Source organism: Protomyctophum parallelum (assembly GCF_964188405.1).
Source record: "Protomyctophum parallelum genome assembly, chromosome: 5".
Lineage (NCBI taxonomy): Eukaryota > Metazoa > Chordata > Actinopteri > Myctophiformes > Myctophidae > Protomyctophum > Protomyctophum parallelum.
Window position 1 is genome coordinate 29435977 of NC_139702.1, and position 20581 is coordinate 29456557.

Sequence of the window (20581 nt, forward strand, 5' to 3'; positions counted from 1 at the left end):
AAAAACTAGACTAAAATGTTTGGAAGGGACAAGTGGACAAGAGATCCAGTATAAGTCATTTTACACTTGATTGCATGAAAATAGCCGCTCTACAAGCACACAACGCAAGCTTGTAGATCGGCTATTTTCAGCAAGTGTAAAAACAGTCCTTACGACGGCATCAATACCCACCAAAATACATTTTAGTCGACTAAATCAACTGTAGATTTAGTCGACTAAAATCTCATGACATTTAGTCGACTAAAACTAGACTAACATATACTAACACATTCCAGGTGACTAAAATGTGACTAAAACTATTCAAAAGACTATCCATCCAACCATCCAACCAACCAACAAACCATCCATCCAACCAACCAACCAACCAACCATCCAACCAACCAACCAACCATCCAACCAACCAACCAACCAACCAACCATCCATCCATCAACCAACCATCCATCCAAACAACAATCCATCATCCAACCAACCATCCATCCAAACAACCATCCATCCATCCATCCAACCAACCATCCATCCATCATCCATCCATCCATCCATCCAACCATCCATCCAACCAACCATCCATCCAACCAACCAACCATCCATCCAACCATCCAACCAACCAACCATCCATCCAACCATCCATCCATCCATCCAACCAACCAACCATCCAACCAACCATCCATCCAACCATCCAACCAACCAACCATCCATCCAACCATCCATCCATCCAGCCATCCAACCAACCAACCATCCATCCAACCATCCAGCCATCCATCCAACCATCCAACCAACCAACCAACCATCCATACATCCAACCAACCATCCATCCATCCATCCAACCAACCATACATCCAACCATCCATCCATCCATCCAACCAACCAACCAACCATCCAACCAACCATCCATCCAACCAACCAACCATCCATCCAACCATCCAACCAACAAACCATCCATACATCCAACCAACCATCCAACCAACCAACCATCCAACATCCATCCATCCATCCAACCAACCATCCATCCATCCAACCAACCATCCAACCATCCATCCAACCAACCAACCATCCAACCAACCATCCATCCAACCATCCAACCATCCATCCAACCATCCAACCATCCATCCAACCAACCATCCAACCATCCAACCAACCAACCATCCATCCAACCATCCATCCAACCAACCAACCATCCAACCATCCATCCAACCAACCATCCATCCAACATCCAACCATCCATCCATCCAACCAACCATCCAAACATCCATCCATCCAACCATCCATCCAACCATCCAACCAACCAACCATCCAACCATCCATCCAACCATCCATCCAACCATCCAACCATCCATCCAACCAACCATCCAACCAACCATCCATCCAACCATCCATCCAACCATCCAACCATCCATCCAACCATCCATCCAACCATCCAACCATCCATCCAACCAACCATCCAACCAACCATCCATCCAACCATCCATCCAACCAACCAACCAACCAACCAACCATCCAACCAACCATCCATCCATCCAACCAGGGGAGGGGAGAGGAGAGGAGAGGAGAGGCACCTGTAGGGGTCAATAGGTCGTAATGGGTCAATAGTCCTACTCTAGACGGACAGGGACAGGGACAGACAGACGGACACACAGCAATTCCAAGGAGCGGTGCACCGCTCAAAATAGACCACATGAGATGAGGCAGCACAAACGGAGAATAAGAGAAACATTATGAGAAAGGGGTGAGAGACAGACGGAGAGAGAGAGAGAGAGAGAGAGAGAGAGAGAGAGAGAGAGAGAGAGAGAGAGAGAGAGAGAGAGAGAGAGAGAGAGAGAGAGAGAGAGAGAGAGAGAGAGAGAGAGAGAGAGAGAGAGAGAGAGATGGGGGGGTGATATAAAGGTAGATAATCAAAATGGGTCAGCTCAGCATCCTGCTTGAATCGTTGACACAAACACTGAGAGAGAGGGGGGGGGGGGGGTGGACAGAATAAGGCCAGAGATGAACGGATAGACAGTAAGCAGGTCAATAGGACACAATATAGGAGAAAACATCTAAGAGAGGAGAGGGGAGAGGAGAGGAGAGGAGAGGAGAGGAGAGGAGAGGAGAGGAGAGGAGAGGAGAGGAGAGGAGAGGAGAGGAGAGGAGAGGAGAGGAGAGGAGAGGAGAGGAGGAGAGGGAGAGGAGAGGAGAGGAGAGGAGAGGAGAGGAGAGGAGAGGAGAGGAGAGGAGAGGAGAGGAGAGGAGAGGAGAGGAGAGGAGAGGAGAGGAGAGGAGAGGAGAGGAGAGGCCAGGTGAGCATAGGGCGCCCTACTTTCTCTCACTCCTGGAGAGAGAGACCTTGGGAGAGAGCAATGCCCTTCTTAAACTCTAAAAGATGCTGCTGTGTGTGCACACCTGCATTTGTAAATATCTCAATGTAATTCTCTGCATATAGATGCAGAGATCTACGCAGATATCCACACAGCGCGTGCGCACTCGAGCGCTGCGCGCGTGTGTGTGTGTGTGTGTGTGTGCGCACACATCACGTGCACGTCCCTTGCGCCTATAAGTAGACCAGGACATGGAGACGAGGCAGGCAGTGATAAAGTGACTGCTTTAAATCTAGCCTCTTCATCTCTGGCTCCGTCCCCCCCCCCCCCTCTCTCTCTCTCTCTCTCTCTCTCTCTCCCCCCCCTCTCTCTCCCTCTCTCTCTCTCTCTCTCCTCTCCCTCTGTTATCTCCTCTCCTCTGGCCTCTCTCTCTCTCTCTCTCTCCTTCTCACCGTCCATCTCTCCTCTTATCCAGCAGCCTCTCCTCTCTTCGCATTCCACTCCTTTCACTGCGTCTCTCCTTCACAACTTCCTTATCTTATCTCCCTCAACCCATCCCCCCCCCCTCCCTCCCTCCTCTCCTTTTCTCCATCTTTATTTTTGGCTATCGCCCCTCCTATATATATTCAGCTATAGTGCATGTAGATTTGCGTCTTACGCAAACATTAAATTCACATTGAGAATTAATTTACATCATGTGTGTCTGAGAGAATCCTCATGTTACGTCCTGATGATGTATACAGTACGATAAGAGCGCCCCTCACTTCACACAGGTGTGATTTCTATAACACTATAAAACTCCTTTACCCTCTGTCTCTCTCTATCGCTCTCTCTCTATATATACAGTACACAGTAACTATCTCTCTCTATCGCTCTCTCTATATACAGTACACAGTAGCTCTATCTCTCTCTATCGCTCCCTCTCTCTATGTACACAGTATCTATCTCTCTCTATCACTCCCTCTCTCTATGTACACAGTATCTATCTCTCTCTATCGCTCCCTCTCTCTCTGTACACAGTAGCTCTATCTCTCTCTATCGCTCCCTCTCTCTCTATGTACACAGTATCTATCTCTCTCTATCGCTCCCTCTCTCTCTATGTACACAGTATCTATCTCTCTATCGCCCCCTCTCTCTCTATGTACACAGTATCTATCTCTCTCTATCGCTCCCTCTCTCTCAATGTACACAGTATCTATCTCTCTCTATCGCTCCCTCTCTCTATGTACACAGTATCTATCTCTCTCTATCGCTCCCTCTCTCTCTATGTACACAGTATCTATCTCTCTCTATCGCTCCCTCTCTCTCTATGTACACAGTATCTATCTCTCTCTATCGCTCCCTCTCTCTATGTACACAGTATCTATCTCTCTCTATCGCTCCCTCTCTCTCAATGTACACAGTATCTATCTCTCTCTATCGCTCCCTCTCTCTATGTACACAGTATCTATCTCTCTCTATCGCTCCCTCTCTCTCTATGTACACAGTATCTATCTCTCTCTATCGCTCCCTCTCTCTCTATGTACACAGTATCTATCTCTCTCTATCGCTCCCTCTCTCTATGTACACAGTATCTATCTCTCTCTATCGCTCCCTCTCTCTCTATGTACACAGTATCTATCTCTCTCTATCGCTCCCTCTCTCTATGTACACAGTATCTATCTCTCTCTATCGCTCCCTCTCTCTCTATGTACACAGTATCTATCTCTCTCTATCGCTCCCTCTCTCTCTGTACACAGTATCTATCTCTCTCTATCACTCCCTCTCTCTATGTACACAGTATCTATCTCTCTCTATCGCTCCCTCTCTCTCTATGTACACAGTATCTATCTCTCTCTATCGCTCCCTCTCTCTCTATGTACACAGTATCTATCTCTCTCTATCGCTCCCCTCTCTCTATGTACACAGTATCTATCTCTCTCTATCGCCCCCTCTCTCTATGTACACAGTATCTATCTCTCTCTATCGCTCCCTCTCTCTATGTACACAGTATCTATCTCTCTCTATCGCTCCCTCTCTCTATGTACACAGTATCTATCTCTCTATCGCTCCCTCTCTCTATGTACACAGTATCTATCTCTCTCTATCGCTCCCTCTCTCTCTATGTACACAGTATCTATCTCTCTATCGCTCCCTCTCTCTCTATGTACACAGTATCTATCTCTCTATCGCTCCCTCTCTCTATGTACACAGTATCTATCTCTCTATCGCTCCCTCTCTCTCTATGTACACAGTATCTATCTCTCTCTATCGCTCCCTCTCTCTCTATGTACACAGTATCTATCTCTCTATCGCTCCCTCTCTCTCTATGTACACAGTATCTATCTCTCTCTATCGCTCCCTCTCTCTCTATGTACACAGTATCTATCTCTCTCTATCGCTCCCTCTCTCTCTATGTACACAGTATCTATCTCTCTCTATCGCTCCCTCTCTCTATGTACACAGTATCTATCTCTCTCTATCGCTCCCTCTCTCTCTATGTACACAGTATCTATCTCTCTATCGCTCCCTCTCTCTCTATGTACACAGTATCTATCTCTCTCTATCGCTCCCTCTCTCTCTATGTACACAGTATCTATCTCTCTCTATCGCTCCCTCTCTCTATGTACACAGTATCTATCTCTCTATCGCTCCCTCTCTCTCTATGTACACATTATCTATCTCTCTCTATCGCTCCCTCTCTCTATGTACACAGTATCTATCTCTCTCTATCGCTCCCTCTCTCTCTATGTACACAGTATCTATCTCTCTCTATCGCTCCCTCTCTCTATGTACACAGTATCTATCTCTCTCTATCGCCCCCTCTCTCTCTATGTACACAGTATCTATCTCTCTCTATCGCTCCCTCTCTCTATGTACACAGTATCTATCTCTCTCTATCGCCCCCTCTCTCTCTATGTACACATTATCTATCTCTCTCTATCGCTCCCTCTCTCTATGTACACAGTATCTATCTCTCTCTATCGCTCCCTCTCTCTCTATGTACACAGTATCTATCTCTCTCTATCGCTCCCTCTCTCTATGTACACAGTATCTATCTCTCTCTATCGCTCCCTCTCTCTATGTACACAGTATCTGTCTCTCTCTATCGCTCCCTCTCTCTCTATGTACACAGTATCTATCTCTCTCTATCGCTCCCTCTCTCTCTGTACACAGTATCTATCTCTCTCTATCGCTCCCTCTCTCTCTATGTACACAGTATCTATCTCTCTCTATCGCTCCCTCTCTCTCTATGTACACAGTATCTATCTCTCTCTATCGCTCCCTCTCTCTATGTACACAGTATCTATCTCTCTCTATCGCTCCCTCTCTCTCTATGTACACAGTATCTATCTCTCTCTATCGCTCCCTCTCTCTATGTACACAGTATCTATCTCTCTCTATCGCTCCCTCTCTCTCTATGTACACAGTATCTATCTCTCTCTATCACTCCCTCTCTCTATGTACACAGTATCTATCTCTCTCTATCGCTCCCTCTCTCTCTATGTACACAGTATCTATCTCTCTATCGCTCCCTCTCTCTCTATGTACACAGTATCTATCTCTCTCTATCGCTCCCTCTCTCTATGTACACAGTATCTATCTCTCTCTATCGCTCCCTCTCTCTCTATGTACACAGTATCTATCTCTCTCTATCGCTCCCTCTCTCTATGTACACAGTATCTATCTCTCTCTATCGCTCCCTCTCTCTATGTACACAGTATCTATCTCTCTCTATCGCTCCCTCTCTCTATGTACACAGTATCTATCTCTCTATCGCTCCCTCTCTCTCTATGTACACAGTATCTATCTCTCTATCGCTCCCTCTCTCTCTATGTACACAGTATCTATCTCTCTCTATCGCTCCCTCTCTCTCTATGTACACAGTATCTATCTCTCTCTATCGCTCCCTCTCTCTATGTACACAGTATCTATCTCTCTATCGCTCCCTCTCTCTCTATGTACACAGTATCTATCTCTCTCTATCGCTCCCTCTCTCTATGTACACAGTATCTATCTCTCTCTATCGCTCCCTCTCTCTCTATGTACACAGTATCTATCTCTCTCTATCGCTCCCTCTCTCTATGTACACAGTATCTATCTCTCTCTATCGCTCCCTCTCTCTCTATGTACACAGTATCTATCTCTCTCTATCGCTCCCTCTCTCTATGTACACAGTATCTATCTCTCTCTATCGCCCCCTCTCTCTCTATGTACACAGTATCTATCTCTCTCTGTCGCTCCCTCTCTCTCTATGTACACAGTATCTATCTCTCTCTATCGCTCCCTCTCTCTCTATGTACACAGTATCTATCTCTCTCTATCGCTCCCTCTCTCTATGTACACAGTATCTATCTCTCTCTATCACTCCCTCTCTCTATGTACACAGTATCTATCTCTCTCTATCGCTCCCTCTCTCTATGTACACAGTATCTATCTCTCTCTATCACTCCCTCTCTCTCTATGTACACAGTATCTATCTCTCTATCGCTCCCTCTCTCTATGTACACAGTATCTATCTCTCTCTATCGCTCCCTCTCTCTCTATGTACACAGTATCTATCTCTCTCTATCGCTCCCTCTCTCTATGTACACAGTATCTATATCTCTATATCAAGAATATTGCAAGTGGGTCCCCAAATAATTGGCAAAACACAAATATATATATACATATATATAATATAACACCCCGAAACGCCCCGATTTTACGACATGAAGAAGTGGAAACCGGAAAGTATGGAAATTGAATAAGAAAGCGTTTCCCCCCGTGTTTTAAACATTATGTTATAATTTAGCTATTGAAAAATAGCAGATCTACAAAAATAGCAGATCTACAAGCTCATAGCGCGCCACCCGGTGGCACGCTACGAGCTTGTAGATCTGCTATTTTAGAAAAATCGTGAAAATGTAAACGTGTTTAACTCAAAACATTGCTTCTGAGGGGTTCCCGGAACGAGGTATTTTCAGATGCGGGCCGGGGGCCAATTACAGATAATCTATTATCTATCTATCTATATTATCTATCTATCTATCAGATGCGGGCCGGGGGGCCAATTACAGATAATCTTGGGGGTCCTTGACATGAAAATGTTTGAGAACGACTGACATATAGAAACATATGGGGTTTTTCAGAAAACTGTCAGGATTTAGAAGAAATGTGTATAGAATCATTCCCAGGTCAAAATGGGTTAATGCATAAACATGATAATGGAGGAATGAATGAAGGCTGGTGTTATTGGGATGGTTATGTCTCACATCTCCCTGAGGCCCCAAATCCACAGCAGTGAAGATCACCTGCCACTGCATGAGCACAGCTTTTCATCCTTAACCCAGTGAAGATCACCTGCCACTGCATGAGCACAGCTTTTCATCCTTAACCCACTGCATGAGCACAGCTTTTCATCCTTAACCCAGGTTGCAAATAACTCCAGAGGACGTATATACAGTAGCTATATAAATTTGGAGACCTCACTGTCCCACGAGAAGATTAATCGACGCCGTCCAACCGAAAATGCTCTTGCATGCAATCGCTCGTATATAATTATATATAGTCTATAGGTCTGAGCCAAGATCTGCAATCTTATCTGAATGACTGTTTTAAAGCACCTCAGTGGCGTGCGCAGACATTCTGAGGGGCATGGCTGCTGAAGTGTTTTAAAGCACCTCAGTGGCGTGCGCAGACATTCTGAGGGGCGTGGCTGCTGAAGTGGAGAAAAAAAGGGCACCTTTGTGTGGCACGTCGTTGGAACCGCCCCGGCTGCCTTAATAGTGTGCAAGATTTATTAGATTCTGGGGCATGAATAATATATTAGATGCTTTTAATCCAGAATTTAATCGACGTCACCATGGGCCACATACTGTAAAAAACTAAACAAAAAAAGAACAAAAAACTAACTTTCTAAAGGGCATATTGCTGTTGCCGAGGGCAAAAGGGCAAAAGTGTCTTATCTGTGCACGCCCCAGAAGCACTTGTATAAATGGATGCATGATTAACCCATTCTGGGCGGGAACCCCTTTTGGTGTTTTATACCCAAGTATTAAGTCATGCTTTAGCTATTGAAAAATAGCAGACCTACAAGCTCATAGCGCGCTGCGAGCTTGTAGGTCTGCGATTTTTGAAAAGTCGTGAAAATGCTGCACAAATCTTTGAATAATATATATTCTTTCGGAAGACTTTTTTTTCTTTTAATTTCGACGTCAGGCCTTATAAGCACCTTATGACATTACAAATAGTACATGTTAGATTGTGTCCTCTTGATTGTATAATTGCTCGTCATTGTCACTTGGACATAAAATAGGCGTGCTTGACCATGTAGGTACAGTATGTATAGTGTATATATTCCTATAGCTCAGACCTGACGTCAAAGCCAGGACAGATTGATGAATCCTCAAAGTGACGGGCGATCTCAACTCAAGCGCGCGCGCCGCGTTTTTTTTTTTTTTTTTTGGGCTGCATGCGCAAGCTTGATAAATGATGTGTTGTCATCATGCAAGTCACCAACCCCTTCATCAGGGGAGTTAGGGGTATACTCTCTCTCTCTCTCTCTCTCTCTCTCTCTCTCTAACTCCTGTTATAAATCTGCTTTAATGTATTCCATAATCAATAAGAGCCCAACACAGTCGCACGGTTACTCATTTTATACATCACTACTTCCATGTGGCTCCTGATTCTGTGTGCGTGCGTGCGAGCGCGTGCGTGCGAGCGCGTGCGTGCGTGCGTGCGTGCGTGTGCGTTAGTCCGGCCACGTATGTCGGACAAATGGGCCGTCGGAACTAATGCATGTCCCCCCCAACCCCCCCCCCCCCCCCCCGCGTCTGTGTGTGTGATACGGAGAGAGAGAGAGACAGACAAAGAGAGCAGAGCGCACACACACAGGAAGACTTATATACAGTATACAGGATATATATATGAATGAATGGGACCAGTCTCTGTACGGTCTGCCTGCCGTCCGTGCATCATGTGGTGTGTGCGCGTGCGTGAGCAATATGCTCCGTGCACATTGCTGTGCACGTGCAGGCACTTTGCTATACAGCTATGCAGTCATCGCCCCTCATAAATCTCTACGTCTGTATAAGCCCCGAGTGCATGAATGCATGCATGTTATGTGTGTGTGTGTGTGTATCTGTTTTTGTACATGACTGCGAGCGCGTGCGTGCGTGCGTGCGCCTGTGCGGACGCGCGTGCGTACTGTGCAGCCATGCAGTGTTCATTTCGGATACACTATATGTACCCATAAATCCTGTGAGAGACCGGCGGTGTGGTTGTGTGTGTGTGTGTGTGTGTGTGTGTGTATACAGTACTGTACATGCTGCTGTACACACACTGTATAGCGGCTGTGTGGAATGAACAGGTATATACCAAACACTATGTGAGGGACAGAATGAACAGGGATATACCAAACACTATGTGAGGGACAGAATGAACAGGTATATATACCAAACACTATGTGAGGGACAATGAACAGGGATATACCAAACACTATGTGAGGGACAGAATGAACAGGTATATATACCAAACACTATGTGAGGGACAATGAACAGGGATATACCAAACACTATGTGAGGGACAATGAACAGGGATATACCAAACACTATGTGAGGGACAATGAACAGGGATATACCAAACACTATGTGAGGGACAATGAACAGGGATATACCAAACACTATGTGAGGGACAGAATGAACAGGTATATATACCAAACACTATGTGAGGGACAATGAACAGGTATATACCAAACACTATGTGAGGGACAATGAACAGGGATATACCAAACACTATGTGAGGGACAATGAACAGGGATATACCAAACACTATGTGAGGGACAGAATGAACAGGTATATACCAAACACTATGTGTGGGACAGAATGAACAGGTATTATATACCAAACACTATGTGTGGGACAGAAGTCCCGGAGCTGAGCGTTGTCTCTGCTGTCAATGGATTCATATAAAAGGACAGACTGTGTCGGCGGACAGTCTCTATCCCATTCTGACCTGAGATCAGATTCATACGAGGTTTCCACTGGACAACACACTGGTCTGATGAACCCATTCTGAGATCAGATTCTAAAAAATGTCAGTCGTTCTTCGATTTTTTCAAAAATAGCAGACCTACAAGCTCGTAGCGCAGCTTGTAGATCTGCTATTTTTCAATAGCTAAAGCATAACGTGATGCTAACACCAAAATGGGTTCCCGTTCAGAATGCGGGCTATAACGTATTTGCACCCATTGTTGCATATAAATGATATTGAGAATGAGTTCCATTTTATTTTCTATTGCCCGTTGTGTCACGAGCTACGTCAAAAGTTATTTAACAGGTGTAAAACATATAAATCCGATGTGGTTAAGTGATGGCAGAGCGACTGAGATGGATTTTCGAAACAAAAGATATTTGCATTAGCGGAATATATAGGCAAAGCTTGGGACATATACGGACAAAGAAAACGTATGTGTGATGTATTTTATTTTATTTTTATGATGATGCTTATTTCCGTTTTTGTTTTGATCAAATACTTTGTGTAACTTCTGTGTGGGAAGTGAAACGTGATATTGTTTATTTATGTTGTTGGTGTCTTATAATCCCGTAAGGGATGGGTCTTAACGACAAGACACGAAAATAAAAATTTCCATTCTTCTGTGCGTTAGAAATTCTTAGAATCTGATCTCAGGTCAGAATGGGTTAAGTGGTTAAAAAACAGTGTAGCGTTGGCCGTGTACCGTACAATTCTGTAATGAACGGGAATGAAACGACTGTGTGCGGGAAAGTGATGACTCGGTGAAGAACGTAGAAGACTGCAATTAGGTACAGTGGCTGAAATCAATGCCAAGCTTTACCTTGTGACAATTATCAGGCGGCTATATTATCAAACCTGCTTATCCGTGTCAATACTTCACAGAGGTTGAGTGTGCGTGTGCGTGTGCGTGTGCGCGTGTGTGTGCGTGTGTGTGTGTGTGTGTGTGTGTGTGTGTGTGTGTGTGTGTGTGTGTGTGAGAGAGAGAGAGAGAGAGAGAGAGAGAGAGAGAGAGAGAGTGCTGCGTAAAGGTTTCATTGAGAAAAGCATGAGACAAGAGAAGGAGAAGGGCGGTGCCCTCGCAAAAACGGGAGTGTCTGGCAGCAGGCCAATCACAAAGAGGGGTCGGACCCTGAGTGACAGTAAGCGGGAAGGAAGAACGAGGGAGAGAGAACGAGGGAGAGAGAGAGAGAGAGTACGAGAGAGCACGATAGAGTACGAGAGAGAGAGAGAGAGAGAGAGAGAGAGAGAGAGACAGAGAGATATTAGATTTCTTCAAAAAAGTCAGTGATTTGGCTGAATTCCGGGCCCGTGGATATCAGTGTATATAGTGAACCAGCTGTGTGGAACCAACACATGGGGGGCCACCGGTCACGCCTCGGGACGTCCCATATACTGACATTATGTGGATATGTATACTCAAGAAAGATGCAGGAGCGCAAAGCACCAACTATAGCTGGGCTGGATGTATGGAGAGAACCGGGATGACTGGAGAGGCGACGATGGAGGTCTCGTCTGAGGACTGACCTAGAGAGAGATTGGTCTTCGACAAATAGCCCGATATTGTAGCCTATATATACCTGGATGAGCAGCAGGCCTGGGTTGTAGATGTTCAGGCCGCAAACATTAACCCATTTTGACCTGAGATCAGATTCTAAAAAATGTGTTTCTATGTCAGTCGACATACATTTTCACAATTTTCACAGCAATTTCACTGCATAAAATCACATATACAGTAAAAAACCCTGCATATTTCATCACGAAATCACGGATTTTAGCCCACGTTTTTTCTGGAGGGTCTAACTGGTAACTAAAGTTATCAAACAATTGTAGTGGAGTAAGTAGCCTATACAATATTTGTCTCTGAGATGTCGTATCAAATCAAACTTTATTTATAAAGCACGTTTTTAAACAACCAAGGTTGACCAAAGTGCTGTACATCAGTACAGTATAGAAGTATAGAATACTAAATCACACCCGTATGAAGTGGGGGGCGCTAATATTAACCCATTCTGACCTGAGATCAGATTCATACGAGGTTTCCACTGGACACACACTGGTCTGATGAACCCATTCTGACCTGAGATCAGATTCTAAAAATGTCAGTCGTTCAAAAAAATAGCAGACCTACAAGCTCGTAGCGCGCCTAGATCTGCTATTTTTCAATAGCTAAAGCCTTAACATGATGCTAACACCAAAAGGGGTTAGACACAACATGTGCCTCTTATCATGATGATGATGTACAGTATGATAGAAAGCCAAATGGCATCCTGATGACATTATGGATGACGTCCTCCGGTGACTCCGGTGACGTACAGTACAGGACTACTGTATATAGGCCAGATAACAGCCCATAATGGGGATGATCTTTATACGTCATTTCCTATAGGACGTCTTCAACCGGGTTGAAATAATAATACAGCTTATTCTCCCGGGCCAGATCTGACCACTTGATCATATGACTTAAACTAATTTATAGGCCTGACGTCGAGATTTAAAACATTTCTTAATTCTGACAGTTTTCTGAAATACCTCGTGTTGATCTGTATCAGCGGTGCTCAATATTTCCCCTTTTGGTGTTTGTAGCGTTATGTTACACTTTAGCTATTGAAAAATAGCAGATCTACAAGCTCATAGCGCGCTACGAGCTTGTGGGTCTGCTATTTTTGAAAAAGAAAGTGGCGCAAATCTATGAATATATATATTCTTTCAGAGCGAACGTTTTTCAAATCTTTGCTTCTGGGGAGGTCCCTGGAACAACATATTTTCAGATGGGGGGGTCGGCGGCCAATTATTATAATTTTTGGGGGTCCTTGACATGAAATATGGAGAACCACTGATACAGAAACATGAGGTCTTTCAGAAAGCTGTCAGGATTTAGAAGACTTTTTTTTTTTTTTAATCGACGTCAGGCCTAAATGGGTTATTTTGCCATTGACTTGGCCAGTATAAAGTATAATATACCAGGAATAAAAAAAGCTCTGTAAAAAGTCCATAGACTTTGCTGCCACATGACGTGACGGGGGGGAAGAACACACAAAGCCACGTACAGTAGTTGGAGTGGCTATATAGCAGCACCGCTCAAAAAAACAGAAACACAAGCATGCCCCAGAACCCAGATCACAAAGAGAAGAAAGAGTACTTCATCATTGTCTCCCACTGTACACAATACTCCCCCCCCCCCGATGGCCACTTTACACAGAAAGAGCTCCAGATTGTAGTACTAGGAATGTTGCACCCTGAGCCGTGCCTATATAACAGTACAGTCAGTACAGTATGATGAGAAAAGGGTCCACACAGCCCACCTCCTGAGCCCTAGTCCTAGACCAGTGGTGGGCAACTTTGACGATGGAGAGGGCCACTATATTTCCACACTCACTCCCTAGGGCCATATATTACTGTCGTAGCAAAAATAGCTGATCTACAAGCTCAAAACGCATCGCGCTGAGACGCGTTTTGAGCTTGTAGATCGTCTATTTTTGCTATATTCGAATTGGAATCCTGAAAATTTACATTTTTATGTAATTTCAAATGCCTTTAATTATATGTTTAAATGTGTTGAGCATTGAGCTACTAATTTAGACTGAAGTAATTAAAGCAGGTCATGTTTGCATGTTGTGGAATTGTAAACAGCTGGAACCAATATTATATCAGTATTCTGACATTAACCTGAGGGCCACATTAAGTGAAGGTGGGGGCCGCATGTGGCCCCCGGGCCGCCAGTTGCCCACCCCTGTCCTAGACGGCTCAGCCAGATGGCCAGCTTTGCAGTTGCAGACGTAACATTTTTCAGAGAGAGAGAGAGAGAGAGAGAGAGAGAGAGAGAGAGAATGAGAGAGAGAATGAGAGAGAGAGAGAGAGAGAATGAGAGAGAGCTAGAGAGAGCACAATAGAGTACAATAGAGTAGTGCGAGTGAGTGAGTGAGTGAGCAAGTGAGTGAGTGAGCGAGCGAGCGAGCGAGCGAGCGAGCGAGTGAGCAAGTGAGTGAGTGAGTGAGCGAGTGAGTGAGCGAGCGAGTGAGTGAGTGAGCGAGCGAGTGAGTGAGTGAGTGAGTGAGCAAGTGAGTGAGTGAGTGAGTGAGCGAGCGAGCGAGTGAGTGAGTGAGTGAGTGAGTGAGTGAGCGAGCGAGCGAGTGTGTGAGTGAGTGAGTGAGTGAGCGAGCGAGCGAGCGAGTGTGTGAGTGAGTGAGTGAGTGAGCGAGTGAGTGTGTGAGTGAGTGTGTGAGTGAGTGAGTGAGCGAGTGAGTGTGTGTGTGAGTGAGTGAGTGAGTGAGTGAGTGAGTGAGTGAGTGAGTGTGTGAGTGAGTGAGTGAGTGAGTGAGTGAGTGAGTGAGTGAGTAATTGAGTGAGTGAGTGAGTGAGTGAGTGAGTGAGTGAGTGAGTGAGTGAGTGTGTGAGTGAGTGAGTGAGTGAGTGAGTGAGTGAGTGAGTAATTGAGTGAGTGTGACCATTATCTTGACACACACACACACTACGGACACTTTAATACAGTACATTTTGATAATTTGCATATTGTATTGTGTATAAGCTAATGTTCTACCTGTATGTTTGATATTGTTTTGCGTTATATTTTTATTTTATTTTATTTTTTTGCTGCATTGTATGCTTTGGCAATACTGTAGTTATACATTTATGCGAATAAAGCTAATTTAATTTAATTGAATTGAGTGACAAATATTGCAGTGAAAGTGCGGGAAGTTGTGAAAATGTGCAAACTATATATGCTCAGAAATGCTCACAATACGTAACGAAACGCACACTGTGACGTGTTGTGACCTTAACCCATACGAGGTTTCCACTGGACACACACTGGTCTGATTAACCCATTCTGACCTGAGATCAGATTCTAAAAAATGTCAGCCGTTCTTCGATTTTTCAAAAATAGCAGACCTACAAGCTCATAGCTGAGCTTGTAGATCTGCTATTTTTCAATAGCTAAAGCACGACATGATGCTAACACCAAAATGGGTTCCCTCCCAAAATGGGTTAATGTAGATCTGCTATTTTCAAAAAGTGTTTCATACATTTTACACATAATACAATAACTTGATAACATTCTGCATATAACGAGTACTTTTACTTTTGGTACTAAGTATACCGTATTTTGATGCCAATACTTTTGTACTTTTGCTCAAGTCAAATTTGATTACCAGACTTTTACTGTTTCTACTGTTTCTACATACCGGTACATATTGATACTTTTACTTAAGTCCACCACTGGTACCGAGTCACGGCAGCTGAACTAAAAGGCCTTTGCCTGAGCACACATTTAAGCCATAGTTACGATAAGATAAGATAAAAATGGTCTTACTGTAACTGCAACAGCAGCAACAGTAATCTCGGGTTCAGAGAACGCAAGAAAGTATGCAAGAGAGAGTTCATTGTTCATTTTGTGTTTCTGTAATTTGATCTGAAAAAGACAACCCACACACACACACACACACACACACACACACACACACACACACACACAATATGCCAAAGCACAGGGAGAGGCCCCTTCATCCTGACTTGGCTGTACCGTATATCATTACAGGAAGATAGTCCTGATTAAGGCTATTAGCTAATTGATAGTTTTTATAGTGCTGGCCAGTACACTGGGCACTGGGCAGCAGCCCCCCCCCCACATGCTGACACCACAACACTGTCAAGATGCACTCCGCTTCGCTCGTCAGCACTTAAACAACGCCGAAGAACTCTCGAAACAGTTTGCGGAAAATGTGCTTTCATAAAGGAGATGACTGACTGTGTTCCCCCAATCCTTTGCGTTTTCTATACTTATAGTTCCTTTTTGATATAGTTATAGAGACCGGAAAGAATGGAAATGGAGAGCTGAAAAGGAGGCGCTCGGGTGGTTTGTGGCACACACAGGTAAAGTTCCTGCCCACCACCACACCAGTGTTGTTTTCGTCGACTAAAACCCAGATGAAAAATGTTCGTCGACTACCCTTTTTCACTGATGAAAACTACATGGAAACTAAATGAAAACTAAAATATCATGACTAAAACTAAGAATAACTAGAACTGCACTCTGTCGAGTGCATACTTGCTTGTTGCACACTAGTAGGCCATAAATGGCCAACTAGGCCAAACACATTTTAGTCGACTAAATCCCATGTAGATTTAGTCGACTAAAATCTTATGAAATTTAGTCGACTAAAACTAGACTAACACTAAGACATTCCAGGTGACTAAAATGTGACAAAAAACGAAGTGAAAACTATTCAAGAGACTATGACTAAAACTAAAATAGAAAGTTGCTGCCAAAAACAACACTGACCACCACCACCACCACCACAGAGACTAATAAGATTGGAATCAAATCCGCCACGACATGCATCTGGCCTGGGCCAAGTTGTCTATACGTTTTACGATGCACCGTCTCTGTGATCACGGGGAATGGGATGCCGGGCCCCTCCACCAGCAGCTCTATATAGCCAACGGTCATTTATATTGACCAGATCTGTATAGATGGGCATCACGGGCCCCTCCACCAGCAGCTCTATATAGGGAATGGGATGCCGGGCACGGGCATCACGGGCCCCTCCACCAGCAGCTCTATATAGGGAATGGGATGCCGGGCACGGGCATCACGGGCCCCTCCACCAGCAGCTCTATATAGCCAACGGTCATTTATATTGACCAGATCTGTATAGATGGGCATCACGGGCCCCTCCACCAGCAGCTCTATGTAGCCAACGGTCATTTATATTGACCAGATCTGTATAGATGGGCATCACGGGCCCCTCCACCAGCAGCTCTATATAGCCAACGGTCATTTATATTGACCAGATCTGTATAGATGGGCATCACGGGCCCCTCCACCAGCAGCTCTATATAGCCAACGGTCATTTATATTGACCAGATCTGTATAGATGGGCATCACGGGCCCCTCCACCAGCAGCTCTATATAGCCAACGGTCATTTATATTGACCAGATCTGTATAGATGGGCATCACGGGCCCCTCCACCAGCAGCTCTATATAGCCAACGGTCATTTATATTGACCAGATCTGTATAGATGGGCATCACGGGCCCCTCCACCAGCAGCTCTATATAGCCAACGGTCATTTATATTGACCAGATCTGTATAGATGGGCATCACGGGCCCCTCCACCAGCAGCTCTATATAGCCAACGGTCATTTATATTGACCAGATCTGTATAGATGGGCATCACGGGCCCCTCCACCAGCAGCTCTATATAGCCAACGGTCATTTATATTGACCAGATCTGTATAGATGGCGGAGTTGAGGAAATAATATAAGTGCCTCGATCTCTGGCAGGCATATTTTAGAACTGGCTTAACGCTCTGGAACCAAACCTACGGTACAATCCTATCCGTTTCTTCCTCGATCTCAAAATGACATCCATGGGTACCTACAGGTATCTATGTTAGACACACCCACAGACACACCCCCAGATTCTCAGCCACACCCACAGGTTTATTGTGGAGTGTGGAGTAGCTATTCAACCACCAGGTGGCGTCGGCCCATGATGAGCAGAGCTATTAAGTCTTAATAGCAGGGACCCCCTTAGCTGAGAAAGATGAAGCAGGGACCCCCTTAGCTGAGATAGAGATGAAGCAGGGACCCCCTTAGCTGAGAAAGATGAAGCAGGGACCCCCTTAGCTGAGAGAGATGAAGCAGGGACCCCCCTTAGCTGAGAGAGAGATGAAGCAGGGACCCCCCTTAGCTGAGAGAGATGAAGCAGGGACCCCCTTAGCTGAGAGAGATGAAGCAGGGACCCCCTTAGCTGAGAGAGATGAAGCAGGGACCCCCTTAGCTGAGAGAGAGATGAAGCAGGGACCCCCCTTAGCTGAGAGAGAGATGAAGCAGGGACCCCCTTAGCTGAGAGAGATGAAGCAGGGACCCCCCTTAGCTGAGAGAGATATGAAGCAGGGACCCCCTTAGCTGAGAGAGATGAAGCAGGGACCCCCTTAGCTGAGAGAGATATGAAGCAGGGACCCCCTTAGCTGAGAGAGAGATGAAGCAGGGACCCCCTTAGCTGAGAGAGAGATGAAGCAGGGACCCCCTTAGCTGAGAGAGATGAAGCAGGGACCCCCTTAGCTGAGAGAGAGATGAAGCAGGGACCCCTTAGCTGAGAGAGAGATGAAGCAGGGACCCCTTAGCTGAGAGAGAGATGAAGCAGGGACCCCCCTTAGCTGAGAGAGATATGAAGCAGGGACCCCCTTAGCAGAGAGATGAAGCTACCCCCTTAGTGCATTTAAATAAGTGGTTCTCAACCAGTGGTCCGGGGACCACCAGTGGTCCTTGAGGGGGTTCCAGGTGGTCCGGGGACCACCAGTGGTCCTTGAGGGGGTTCCAGGTGGTCCGGGGACCACCAGTGGCCCTCGAGGGGGTTCCAGGTGGTCCGGGGACCACCAGTGGTCCTTGAGGGGGTTCCAGGTGGTCCGGGGACCACCAGTGGTCCTTGGGGGGGTTCCAGGTGGTCCGGGGACCACCAGTGGCCCTCGAGGGGGTTCCAGGTGGTCCGGGGACCACCAGTGGTCCTTGGGGGGGTTCCAGGTGGTCCGGGGACCACCAGTGGTCCTCGGGGGGGTTCCAGGTGGTCCGGGGACCACCAGTGGTCCTTGGGGGGGTTCCAGGTGGTCCGGGGACCACCAGTGGCCCTCGAGGGGGTTCCAGGTGGTCCGGGGACCACCAGTGGTCCTTGAGGGGGTTCCAGGTGGTCCGGGGACCACCAGTGGTCCTTGGGGGGGTTCCAGGTGGTCCGGGGACCACCAGTGGCCCTCGAGGGGGTTCCAGGTGGTCCGGGGACCACCAGTGGTCCTTGGGGGGGTGTCATTAATCTCAGTAACAATGGCTTGTCTGTCTAATGCAGGTATTATTTCGTCGTTGAGATATAGTACTTTTCCTTACAAGAGTTCAAAATGTACTGTTTTAGATTGTGCGGTAGTATGGATTTCTTCCCGGTACCATTCCAGTTAACTCTTTTCACCCAGGACTGATACAAATGTAGAGGAGTCACATAACTAAACAATAGTGAAGCATAACGTACTGGACGGCCTCCCTGCAGCCCTACTAAGCGACTGATTTCGGCTTGTTGGTGGTGAGAGATTTCACACAACCTATCAACTTATCATTCATGCTGTGCAACACGCTAAGGATTGTTTTGATCGATAATAATCCGTCATGTGCGAGTGCCGAGTGCACTCTTTATTTGTGCGTGCAGCCGTGCAGTGTTAAAAGTTGGCGTTCGAACTTTACAAATAATAATATTGAATAATATTCAACGTGTCGGGGACGCTATCATGCTGCGTTCACTCTGATGCTCTCATTGCTCTGTGTGCTGCCTGCGAGGGGAACAACAGACACACGTAGCACATGAGCACAGAGTGCTAAAAGGGGGAGGGCCGAGGGCGGTGCGGTGGAAGCAAGGGGAACAGATCTTCAAGCTGAAATGCATCGAGCCTCTACACGTTGTTAGCTTGTAGATCTGCTCTTTTTTTGCGAACGACATTCTGCTGTGTATTGCTGCTGTCAGTCTGACACTTCGGGATCGACTTGAAAGGTTCCCGCGAGCTACTGGTAGCTCGCGAGCCCCTGGTTGGTTACCCCTACTTTAGTGTGTGTGTGTAAGAGCTTGGCTGTTTGACATGTTGTGAGCTTGTAGATCTGCTATTTGTATACATTTCATACAAATCGTCCCCCTGGGTCCACAGTTGATATACCGGTAGCTTAATGTGCAACATTAAGCAATGATTTAGATTTTTTAGTTTATGCATTTATTTTTTTAATTTAGTTGTACAGTATATGTAATTCTTTATGTCATGCCTAAATGAAAACGTTTTTGGTGCTATATGCTTTTGTTTTGGACTGTTATAACATTTATGTTCAATAAACTATTAATTCAGTCAATCAAACTCATGAACTTTTCAACACACTGAGGTTAGTGTAGCATTGAGTTAAAAGCAGAATAACCAGTTCCTTCTCCTCACTCATTTGCACATGCATTCACAGCGTAAACAAATTAGGAGGGAAGGATGTAGCATAATGGTAATGACCTGTGTTAGGTTTACATGCATGCGCACCACCCCCCCCCCCCCCCACACACACACACACACACACACACACACACACACACAATTCAATTCAAAGGGCTTTATTGGCACACACACACAGCTGAAGTGCTCGTCTTGGGGTTGGAAACCCCCCACTCCGCTCTCCTCTCCCCCAGGCCACGAGCGAAACTCTCCGGGCATTTTTTTTAAATAGCGGCTCTGTATGTAATGTTAATGTTGATTTAGCAAGAGCATACCGTAGAAATACAATTGT

At 45.7% G+C, this 20581-nt stretch overlaps 1 protein-coding gene across 1 annotated transcript in view; it reads right to left on the reverse strand.

Moving 5' to 3' along the window:
* cacna1ab (calcium channel, voltage-dependent, P/Q type, alpha 1A subunit, b) overlaps positions 1–20581 on the reverse strand; it is a gene marked incomplete at both ends in the record, with an annotated part of 292563 nt that overhangs the window by 224464 nt on the left and 47518 nt on the right.